The 12,500-nt window shown below is 44.8% G+C and overlaps 1 protein-coding gene across 3 annotated transcripts in view; it reads left to right on the top strand.

Annotated features, from left to right (window-relative positions):
* LOC109645197 (nucleolar protein 4-like) overlaps positions 1-12,500 on the top strand; it is an 84,491-nt gene that overhangs the window by 27,246 nt on the left and 44,745 nt on the right. The window lies entirely within an intron of this gene.

Here is a 12,500-nt window from a genome sequence, read left to right as displayed (position 1 = left end):
TGACTGACTGTATATAACTGACTGACTGTATATGACTGAGTGTATATAACTGACTGTATATAACTGACTGACTGCATATAACTGACTGTATATAACTGACTGTATATAACTGACTGACTGTATATAACTGACTGTATATAACTGACTGTATATAACTGACTGACTGTATATAACTGACTGACTGTATATAACTGACTGTATATAACTGACTGACTGTATATAACTGACTGACTGTATATAACTGAGTGTATATAACTGACTGTATATTAGTGACTGACTGTATATAACTGACTGTATATAACTGACTGACTGTATATAACTGACTGTATATAACTGACTGTATATAACTGACTGTATATACTGTAACTAAAGCCAGAAGTTGAATATTATTCATGTGATCTGACAGACACACATTGTTCTGTGTGTGTGTGTGTGTGTGTGTGTGTGTGTGTGTGTGTGTGTGTGTGTGTGTGTGTGTGTGTGTGCGATGCAGAATGACCAAGCACACGCTGGCAGTGAGGAACAATCGCTGGCGTGTGCCAGGCATGTAAACCGTGGCCTCACATGTGAATGTGGTAACAGAACCATCTCTGTTCATCTTCCAGTTTCAGTGACAAATCTTTATTCTTCTATCTTTTGTTGCCGTCCTCCACAGGCTGATAGGAATTCACTGCCTTGCTCAAGGGCCCTTCAGCAGGGGTTGAGGGTTTCTGGAGGTCCTCCAGTGTACTTCTATACGCAGTGAGCGTTTCCATGGAAGCCTCACCTGGGAAACAGAACACTCACATTACTTTACAACCTCTTTCTCCTGAAGTTAGTTCAACGTAATAAAAGAAAGAAGATGTTGTTTCAGCAGAATCGACTGAAGCAGCTTTAACCTGCAGGTTCTTAGATCGACTCCTCCAGCGTCTCCTCAATTATACAGAATGTTATGTTGTTTGGATCCAGACCAGAGACTGTCAGTGAAGACTGACGTCTCCACGACGTGTTTGAACATGACGGGTGACGGCTCATCAGGCCTCACGCTGATTCATTTCAGACGTTTGCTGGTGTCATGGCCTCTCAGGGGTCAAGGTGCTCCTCCCCACCCTCAGCCCTCTGCCAGGTTCAGTAGGACGGAGCCTCCTCCAGGACAAATCCAGTGAGGAACAGCTGAGCTCCTCCACTGTGTCCAAAATAACTCCAGGTTTCTCCTGACCTGGCCATGAGCTCAGCAGGAGGGCCGGGGAGGCTAATCCCCTTTTCCCCTTCATCCTCCTCCTCCTTCATCCTGGGTCGGGTCCCTCTACTTCTGGAGTTTCAGGCCTCGCCTACACTGATTTATTTCAAAATGAATCTACGTCCACACTCGACTTCCACTCTAATCTACCCTGCTCTGCTTTACTCTGCTCTACTCTGCTCTACTCTACTCTACTCTGCTCTGCTCTACTCTACTCTACTCTGCTCTACTCTGCTCTACTCTGCTGTGCTCTTCTCTGCTGTGCTCTTCTCTGCTCTACTCTACTCTGCTCTACTCTGCTCTACTTTACTCTGCTCTACTCTGCTCTGCTCTACTCTGCTCTGCTCTGCTCTGCTCTGCTCTACTCTGCTCTGCTCTGCTCTGCTCTACTCTACTCTGCTCTGCTCTGCTCTGCTCTGCTCTACTCTGCTCTGCTCTGCTCTGCTCTGCTCTGCTCTGCTCTACTCTACTCTGCTCTGCTCTGCTCTGCTCTACTCTACTCTACTCTGCTCTGCTCTGCTCTGCTCTACTCTGCTCTGCTCTACTCTACTCTACTCTACTTTGCTCTATCCTGCTCTACTCTACTCTACTCTGCTCTACTCTGCTCTGCTCTACTCTACTTTGCTCTATCCTGCTCTACTCTGCTCTGCTCTACTCTACTCTATCCTGCTCTGCTCTGCTCTACTCTACTCTGCTCTACTCTACTCTACTTTGCTCTATCCTGCTCTACTCTACTCTGCTCTGCTCTACTCTACTCTACTCTGCTCTGCTCTGCTCAACTCTACTCTGCTCTGCTCTGCTCTACTCTATCCTACTCTACTCTACTCTACTCTGCTCTACTCTACTTTGCTCTACTCTACTTTGCTCTATCCTGCTCTACTCTGCTCTGCTCTACTCTACTCTATCCTGCTCTGCTTTGCTCTGCTCAACTCTACTCTACTCTGCTCTGCTCTGCTCTACTCTACTCTACTTTGCTCTACTCTACTCTACTCTGCTCTGCTCTACTCTACTCTATCCTGCTCTGCTCTACTCTACTCTACTCTGCTCTACCCTGCTCTACTCTACTCTGCTCTACTCTACTTTGCTCTACTCTACTCTACTTTGCTCTACTCTACTTTGCTCTATCCTGCTCTACTCTGCTCTGCTCTACTCTACTCTATCCTGCTCTGCTCTACTCTACTCTACTCTGCTCTGCTCTACTCTACTCTACTCTGCTCTGCTCTACTCTACTCTACTTTGCTCTACTCTACTTTGCTCTATCCTGCTCTACTCTGCTCTGCTCTACTCTACTCTATCCTGCTCTGCTCTACTCTACTCTACTCTGCTCTGCTCTACTCTACTCTACTCTGCTCTGCTCTACTCTACTCTATCCTGCTCTGCTCTACTCTACTCTACTCTGCTCTACCCTGCTCTACTCTACTCTGCTCTACTCTACTCTGCTCTACTCTACTCTGCTCTACTGCAGAGATTTGTGTGAACTGCTCTTGTTTTAGTTTGAAAACTCTGGTTTTGTGTTTTAGTCTGAACACAAACTGAGTCTGTAGTAAACGGTGAACGTTCTGTTCCTGATTGGTTCTCGTCAGTCACATGACTCGACCAGCGATGAACACAAAGTTATAAACTCAGTAGTTGCGTAGAAACACCTCTTTGTCCAGAGTCGTGGCAACATTATGTCTTGACTCTTGTCTCAACCTTCCAACTAGTTTTGTGTAATTCTACTGACAATAGAACACAAACAAAGCATTTAAACTATGAGTTTATAACAAGCAAAATAAAAGATTCAAAAAGAAATGAAAAAGATAAATCTGTTCAAAAATGTAAGAATAAGTTCAAGGAGTAAAACAATACAAATAGAAATATGACTCATGATTTACAGTGTCATTAATCTGAACGCAGGAGCGTTTGTCTCCTGCTCATGTTTCAAACACTCCTTTTAGTTTGAAGGTGTTCAGGAGGTCGTGGAGGCAACACGGTGACATTTCACCTCAGCAGCTCCTTGTTGTGAACGTCAGCGCTCGTCTGCCTCGGTCTGGCGGCCGGTTGGCTCGGTGCTTGATGAGCTCAGCCTGTTTGTGTTTGATTAGCCCGGCCTGAGGCAGAGAGTCGTTCCCCGGCCTTTACACTGGAACCATAAAACAAGGAGGTCGGGCTAAACATTTGTGGATGTAAACACACTCGCAGCAGGAGAAGCTCTCATGTGGTGGATCAACACGCTGTGGTTTGATTAAGTCACAATCTGTAATTCAGAGTATTCCTGGAGTTTTCTTGACATTTTCATAGAACTCAGCTCCGGGTCACCTGCAGGCGCTGCTCCCAGTCTGATGTCAAACTCTTGTTACTGTTTGTTTAGTGTTTGTCTCTGTCCCCCTTCGTTCAACGTCTCCTCACAGCTCCCTGGAGTTTCTCCTGCACACTCCTCTCGTCAGCAAGAGGCTGAAAGAGGTGATGGGTTTTCACCTGCAGCTCTCAGAAGATGAAACTCGTCATAGTTCAGTCAGGGGACAATACACCGAGAAGAGTATTATGTGTTTTGACAGCTGTGATGTTGAGAATCGTAGTATTCGTAGTATGTAGGTTACATGTGAGTGAAGTGATGTGTTGACACCTGAAAACTCTGCTGCCACTTAGTTCTTAAAAGTATTTCTATTCCATTCATTTAAAATAGAAGAATTCTATTTAGAGTGAGAAGATGAACAGCTTTTGTTTAACTCTCAGCACATTTGATTCACAAACAGTCATAGAATGATCTGATCTGAGTCATAGTTTCATTAACATCACCATGGTGTCACTGGCAGCATCTGCACCTTCAGGGGCAGTACTCCACAGTACTACAGTACTACAGTACTCCACAGTACTACAGTACTCCACAGTACTACAGTACTCCACAGTAACACAGTACTCCGCATTAGGTCAAATGAACGTCCTCACGGTTCAAACATTTTATCGTTGGAAGTGAAGACTGCAGCTGCTGCTTCTTCTTCTTCTTCTTCTTCTTCTATGGTTTAATGTGTCTCTACTTCCTGTGATTGGTCCAACAAAGTGTTTTCACTGTGAACCAACAGAACCAGGATCAGTTTGATCCAGACCCAGAACTTCTGTTCTGAGGAACCGTTCACACCTGAAGTTCAGCTTCAGACTGAACTGAGAGTCTGACGCTCTGAAACGAGTCCCGAGACTAAAAGACAGAATATGCAGTAATGGTGTGAGGTTTGTGTGGGACACAGTGTCCATCCTAAGTTAGGACTGATTGACTGTTGGGTTTACCTCCCACCAGCAGAGGCACTATAAGCTCCCAGTATAAAGTTTTGTGGATGTAGTTGTAGGATCCACAGGAAGTGTTTCCATTGGACTGTTGCTGGCCGGTGGCTGTGCTGCTGTGTGCTCAGTGCTCAACCACTGGAACCAGAGTCCCTGCAGAGATCAGCTCTATAATGCAGCTGGAGCGGAACTCCTGCTCCTCAGCTCCTCCTCTGCTGCTCCCTGAAGCCCTCACCTCCTCCTCCTCCTCCTCCTCTCTCATCGCTGACGACTTCAGTCTAAACTGATGAGCTGGCTCTGGTCAGGAGGGAGAGACGGACGACTCAATCATCTGAACCGGACTGACTGCCAGTCTGGACGTCTCGAAATAAACCAGAAGACAAAATTCATTGTACTTTTTCCAGATGGGTCAAATTTATTTGGAGGATTCCTGGAAACAGATTGATGATGTTCTGAGTCATGATCCGTTATCATCATCTTCATATTGATATTGTAACGACTGATGATCAGCATTGAATGCTGCGTTCTCCAGCCGAACTAAGGGGACTTGAACCACCGTCCTGTCCGGTAGGAGTCAAGCCTGGTGCATTCTGGGTGTTGAAGTGTTGAAGCTACCTTCTGGGTCAAATTACACATCACAGTCTTTTTTCTCAGGTTTCTCTGCTGGTGAAAAACCAAGACATCTTCTCAGGAGTGGTTTAGAACCTTTTTACTTTGGATGCTTCAATGTGGAGCATCTGCAGACGTTGACCTCTGGGGTTTGTGACGAGGTGAAACACGTCTGGTTCAAAGTCGTACTCCAGGTTGTGAAGACTGATTTGTGCTCGGCTGTGTTGGATGTGTTTGCAGGGTGAAACGAGCCGGGTCCAGCAGTGACCTTTGTCTGGATTAATCCGGCCGTGTTTGCCCAGGGTTTCCTGCTGCAGGGGAAAGGGGTTAATCGTCATGCTGGGGGCAGATTTGTGACTGACTGGATTAAGTGTGGCTCAGTGTTGGACACTCCACTAATCTCCAGTATCCATGCCCCTACTGGCTGCTGGGGACAGACAGAGCGACCGACAGACTCACAGACTGATCCACTGACTGAGTTCCATGCCCCCCCCTCTGTGTCTGTGAGGTAGAAACTTGTTGATTTAACTCTTTACAACCGTTCCCACTCCCTTCAGGAGTCAATGATTAGCAGAAACTCTGTGTTTTCAGGTTCAGTGTTGAAATGACCTCTTCTGGAATTTCTTTATCTCAGATTGTGTCTTGGCAGAGCTCAGGTTCCACCGACGCCTTCGTTTGCACTTTTAAATCCAGGTGTCGAATTAGCTTTTGTCTGATATGTTGCTCTTCCTGCAGCGGTGCAGGCGGGTGAAAGCTCTGCACACCTGTCCTGTCTCTGGGACTTTAATTGACCTTTAAAGGGGTCATAGGTTTGAGTCCCAGAACCAAAGACATGAGGTCCGTTCTCACCTGCTGTTTACTGCACTGCCTGATACCTCAGTGTAAAATCCTGAGGAGGAGCAGAGAACATCAGATGAGGCAGGAAACAGCTCAGCCTCAGTAAAGTGACGTCCTGCTGCCGTCCCACCTCTGACATTAGATTCTGGTTTCTTCTAGTGGAACCTTAGGTTTCACACAATATAAGAAGACAAAGGAGAAATATTTATAACTCAAACTTCTGTGTTTTTGGAGTTTAGAATATTTGCAGGGAGACATTTATACTGTGTTTTATTTTAAACCATAAAAAGGTTAGTTCTTTTTCTGTTGCTGGTTCTGGACCTGCAGAGACTTTATTGGATTTTAGTCTTGAAGGTCACACAGACTCCGGCTGCCTCTTTATTAAACAGATTCAGTTTAACATCAGTGAGTAATATTTAATCAGATTCCACTTTTCCTCTCTGAGTGAGTCTGTTCTTCATTTTCAAATCATAAACTTAGTTGTTTCTCTTTGTTTCCTTTTCTTCTCTTTCTAGTTCACATTATTAGCAGTTGCAGATTTCCTGAACGTTCTCGCTCCCAGATGTTCCGATCATAGTTGCAGCTGATGTTTGTCAGCAGAGGTGCAGAGAGGTTGTGTTTCTTTCACTCTTATATCTTATGGTCCACTTTCTCCTGTGACTCTCTGATATGTCCTGAAGCGTCGGCTCATTCTCTCTGTATAGCTACGACATTTCAAACACTCGTCCATCAACAACGTCTCAGAGCACAATTTTGAAAATAAAAGAATTGAAAGGTGAAATGTTTTTTTCTGATGGTGGTGTTGTTTAATTATCTCGTCAGTGGAGGTTATGGTTTTGTCTGCGTTTGTTAATTAGCAGCAAAAACTACTGAACCTATGATTTTTCATTTGCTGGGACATGACCCAACAAAGACTGTTTTGTTCATGTGTTAAAGGGAAAGTCCTGAGAAAGAATGAGGAGACAGTTGAGGTCTGAGCTCGACTGAGTGACGTTCTAGTTCACAAGCAGCAAATGATCTTCATTTTGAACAAACCTCAGATCTGAGGTCTTAAGTTTTCATCATCTAATGTGTAAAACTCCTCCGGCGTTACACCAGAGACGCAGCAGAACAGAATGAAGACTCGGATCCCAGTGTGTCTGAATCCAGCTTTGTTCTGTCAGATGAAGATGTGAAGCTCAGTACCTGAGATCACACACACACACACACACACACACACACACACACACACACACACAGCTGAAGTTCTGTCCATCCATGAAACAGGAAGTGGACACAAGACATCAGTGCTTCTGAAACTGCTCCTGTCATGTGACCAGCGATGATGGTTATCTCTCTCCATCTCTGTGCCTCTGCTCAATGAAGGTCAGTGGCAGTGTATTGATCCTGGTCCTCTGCACACTGTACAGGCTTTTTATAACAGGACCACAGACACACACCCTCCTCATGTCTGTCTCTCTGTCTGCGGACACCCTTTTGTCCACTGTCTCCTAATCTTTGTGGATTCCCCGTCCGGTTCATTGTCTTTGCACGTTAGCGATGGTGCTGCATTTATTGTTATTAATGGGTGTTTCAGGGGTGGTACCCCCACCCACCCCCCACCACTCTTTTTAAAGATGCAGACAAAGACACACACACACACACACACACACACACACACACACACCCACACACCTCCTCCTCCTCCTCCTCATGGCTGGTTTTCTCAGCAATCAATATTCTGCAGTGGAGCTCCTGGGCCTGCACCCTGTTAATCCTCACAGCACGCATGTGTGTGTGAGTGAGTGTGTGTGTGAGTGTGTGTGTGAGTGTGAGTGTGTGTGTGAGTGTGTGTGTGCGTGCTCGTCCCCAGCCAGCTCGCCTCTTATCAATATCTTCACCTCTCCCTCTCAGTTCAGAAATGATCCTCTCCCCTCCAGCCCTCATCGATCTCAGTGAGAGATGGATGCAATCAGAGGAGAGACGTCGTTGCTGGACTGAATACTGAGCGGCCGTCATGTTGACTGACGGGAAGTTAGTGTCTTAAATTTTTTCCTGCGCTGTTATCAAGTGCAGGTCAGACTGATGTGTCGACGTGCGTTTCAAACATGGCTCCTGTCACTGCTCGTGTGCTCCCGCTCGGCGCTGCGCTCTTTAGCTCTGAAGTGTTTTGACAAATGATCATCATATGCTTTTCTATTGCAGCCTCACGGCAGGAGAGCGCGGTGCTGACATGTGATGATTACGGCCAAACAGCGACGCTCACGCTCGCCACCTCAACCGCTGCTTTTTGTCTGATATTCAGTTTGTGTGGCCACACAGACGAGTCTCTCAGAACGCTGCGTAGAATAGAAAGGCATCATAACGGAGCTGAGGCCTTTCTGTGCATGTGTGTGTGACGTCAGGAGTGTGAGTGTGGACAACAAGGATAAAATCCCCTATCACAAGAAACTGATGAGGGATTTGTTCATGGCATCGTCTCCTGGTGATTCACCGTGTCCGTCTGTAAACAGCATGGGGGGGGGGGGCTGTGTTTTCTGTCACACGTGTTCTGACGCCAGCGTCACTGTTTTCTGACGTTCGTCTTTAATCTAAACTGAACAGAGGGGCAAGACGTGGCTGTGACGCTCTGTGATGATTGTGATCGGATGATGCTGATTATAACGGTTGTGTGCATGAAACCGGTTTATTGTGGAACCAAGTGTTGCAGTCACGTGTTACAGGCTGAAGAATAAATCAATCAGCTGATAATTGATCCACACGCTGGATTTGTTTCTTCAGATTAGATTTATTTCCGTCTCTGTATTTCCTGTTTGTCAACATTCAGCTGCAGCACGTCCTCTTTGTTGTTGTTTATTGTCCTGATGTTTCCTGACGTTCGTTAGGACGGTGAGTCCTGAACGAGTCACAAGATGATGAGAGGATGAGAAAGAAGAGAAACATTCACAACACACAGAAACTTTATCAATGGATTGTGAGTGAGACGCGGATTCAAAGCTACAGGCTCAGTGTCAGCAACAGCAAGAGCAGGTTCGTCTGTGAGAGGCTCTGATGGTTCGTTCGTTAGTTAGTTAGTTAGTTAGTTAGTTAGTTAGTTAGTTTATGAGTTAGTTAGTTAGTTAGTTTATGAGTTAGTTAGTTCGTTTATGAGTTAGTTAGTTAGTTAGTTTATGAGTTAGTTAGTTAGTTTATGAGTTAGTTCGTTCGTTTATTAGTTAGTTAGTTAGTTTATTAGTTAGTTAATTAGTTAGTTAGTTTATTAGTTAGTTAGTTTATTAGTTAGTTTGTTTATTAGTTAGTTAGTTAGTTTATTAGTTAGTTAGTTTATTAGTTAGTTAATTAGTTAGTTAGTTTATTAGTTAGTTAGTTCGTTTATTAGTTAGTTAGTTAGTTCGTTTATGAGTTAGTTAGTTAGTTTATTAGTTAGTTAGTTCGTTTATTAGTTAGTTTGTTTATTAGTTAGTTAGTTTGTTTATTAGTTAGTTAGTTAGTTTATTAGTTAGTTAGTTAGTTTATTAGTTAGTTAGTTCGTTTATTAGTTCGTTAGTTAGTTTGTTATTCTATTGACACATCCCACCCAATCACATCGGCCCTCTCTCATAGCCCCGCCCCCAAAACACATGAACATACGACAACTGCTCACATGAAGATGATGGTGATGAAGAAAATGATGAAGATGATGGTGATGAAGAAAATGATGAAGATGATGGTGATGATGGTGATGATGATGATGGTGATGATGATGATGATGATGATGACGATAATGGTGATGAAGATGATGGTGATGAAGATGATGATGACGATGACAGTGATGAAGATGATGGTGATGAAGATAATGGTGATGATGGTGATGGTGATGATGATGATGATGATGACGATGACGGTGATGAAGATGATGGTGATGAAGATAATGGTGATGATGATGGTGATGAAGATGAAGATAATGGTGATGAAGATGATGATGACGATGATAATGGTGATGAAGATGATGGTGATGAAGATGATGATGACGGTGATGAAGATGATGGTCATGATGAAGATGAAGTTGCTTCCGTCGTGTCTGATCAGAATTCCATCAAATCAACATGATTGTAATGAGTGAACCTGGATCAGTTTCCATGGAAACCAACAAACGATGGATGGAGTCAAAGGAAGAAAGAGGGAGGGGCTGAGACTTCTGATGCACAGAATGAGAACGTCTAAGACGACTGCAGAGCGCTCAGAGGGTGGAGCTGGACGACAGCAACTGTGGGGGAGGAGTTGAGAGCAGGGGGAGGAGGGGGAGGCCGAGTTTGTGGCAGCGTTAAAGCGGGGGAGGAGGGGGTGGCAGGCTGATGATGAGGAGAGGGCAGCAAGAGACGGGATGGAGTTGGCAGGGTGAGGGGATGGGGGTGCAGCGGGGGGAAGGTAGGCAGGAATAAAGGGAGATAAATGAGGAGGTGGGATGGTGGGGGAGAGTGATGGGCTGGGGGGGAGGTGGAAAGATGCCAATTTGACAGCGAGGGAGGCTGCAGGGTCCAGCTCTGCACCAGCAGCACCAGCGTAACACAAAGAGAACAAAGAGACGGAGACGCAGCCTCGTCCACAACATCTGCAGAAACAATGTCCGCCGCAATGATTCTCACTGAGGTCCATCGTCTCTGCTGAGGACAAACTGTCCCGATCGAACACAGACGTGTTTAAATGATTCACCTCTTTGAAAACGAGTCGGTCCAAAGAAAAGACAAATTCACAACTAACACAAACCGGATCCAACTCGTCTGCAGACTCAAATCTACGCTGTTTTTAAAATGTATAAAGAAATCTACATTCATGTGTTGAACATGACTCATTGCGCCACCTAGTGTCTCGGACCTTTCAGGGTCAATGATTACGTAGAAAGGACAGTTTGGGACGTCTTAACGAGCTAATTGGTGTGTGTGTGTGTGAGTGTGTGTGTGTGTGTGTGTGTTACCTACATGTGAAGTCAGACTTTATAAACAAAGTGTTGGTCGGTGTGAATGAGTGAATTGTGTTTCATGAACACGTCTGACTTCACATGAACGTCCTCTGGTTGTTCTGTGACTTGATGTCCAGCTGATTCAGATTCATTCACACTGTGATTGTTTTCCTCCGTCCTCTGGTTCGAGTGCTGGTTAGTTTTCTGCAGGATTTCACTGCTGAACAGATTTCCATGAATGTTGGAGAGAAGTTGTGACGAAGAAGGAACGAGACGGATACAAGATTCTTTAATCAGCTTCTTTAACTTTGTGAAGATTCATCCGTTCATTAGTTTCTTCTGTCCAGAGATTAAAAGAGGGGGAGGGAGAACAAAGAGAGAGAGTCTGTCCGGTGGCTAACCTGATTAGCTTAGCAATGCTATGGAACCAGATCCGGCTGCTCTGTTCTGGAGACATGCACGCACACACACACACACACACACACACACGCACACACACACACACACACACACACACACACACACACACACACACACACACACACACACACACAGATCACGCCCAAACAGTATTTCCTGAGTCAGCAGATTGTGTTCTCATGTTAATATGGGTGTTTCTGCTTTATTCCTCCTTCTGCTCTTCACGTTCTCTCTCTCCTCTGCTGCTCACTCTTCATCACTGTCTATAGATTCAGCTTCTCCTCTTCCTCCTCCTCTTATCTCCCTGCAGCTCCTCCTCTATTCCCCTCCACCATCTGCCCCCTGGCATGAGAGACAGACACATCACACATTTGTTGGGGTGTCTTCGTCCTGCAGTCCTCCTCCTCCTCCTCTTCGTCTCTTTGTCCTCTCAGTTTCTCTTGTTGTGTTGGAACAACCTTCTCTTTTGTTCTTTGATAAAAGTCTGAACATTCGTTGCTCCTCTCACCTCCACTCTGGTAAAAATAGACCGTAGAGAAAAGTGGCTGTTAATTATTCATCTCGGGTGCACTTAACTTCTTTGCACCTCTCATAATCTTCACCACAGTCATCATCATCATCATCATCATCATCATCATCATCGTGGCTGTCAGACTGTGGTTCGGCTCCTGCAGCTGAGACCAACAGATTAGGAGATGATTCAGAAACAGAGTTTGACTGTTGCAGAGGCTTCATGTTGTGTATTTGAAACGTTCAGAGGAAATTCATCAACCTCTGTGATTCCAGGATGATTTCACTCCTGTCAGTCAAAGGTCAGACGTCAGAATCACAACTTATTTCAAGTCAGTGAGTGATGAGCTGACAACACGACCCAATAACAACATGAAATAACAATGAAGATGATAAGAAACCGTACAACAATGATATAAGCAGAAGATTCCGACAGCTCTCAGGTCTGCAGACGGAGCCACACACTAAAAGGTGCTTTTTTCAGGGTCTATTTTCTGCAGCGGATGAATCCTCGTTTGGTGTCACAGTGAAGATCTGAGGCAGCTGAATGATGTGCGGGTTATTATTATTACTATTATTATTAAAATTAAACTACAGTATTTCAGCAGTAACAACTTGACTTAAAAGGAAATAGAGACAAAAATATATAAACGTCTGTAAAAAGAGTTTCAATAAGTGAATTAAAAGACGTCTGTGAATCTGGTCGTCACAAACTTTGAGTCAGTGATC

Source organism: Paralichthys olivaceus, chromosome 6, assembly GCF_024713975.1.
Source record: "Paralichthys olivaceus isolate ysfri-2021 chromosome 6, ASM2471397v2, whole genome shotgun sequence".
Taxonomy (NCBI): Eukaryota; Metazoa; Chordata; class Actinopteri; order Pleuronectiformes; family Paralichthyidae; genus Paralichthys; species Paralichthys olivaceus.
The sequence above is the reverse complement of the archived record's forward strand: the minus strand, read 5'-3'. Positions and strand labels throughout refer to the sequence as shown.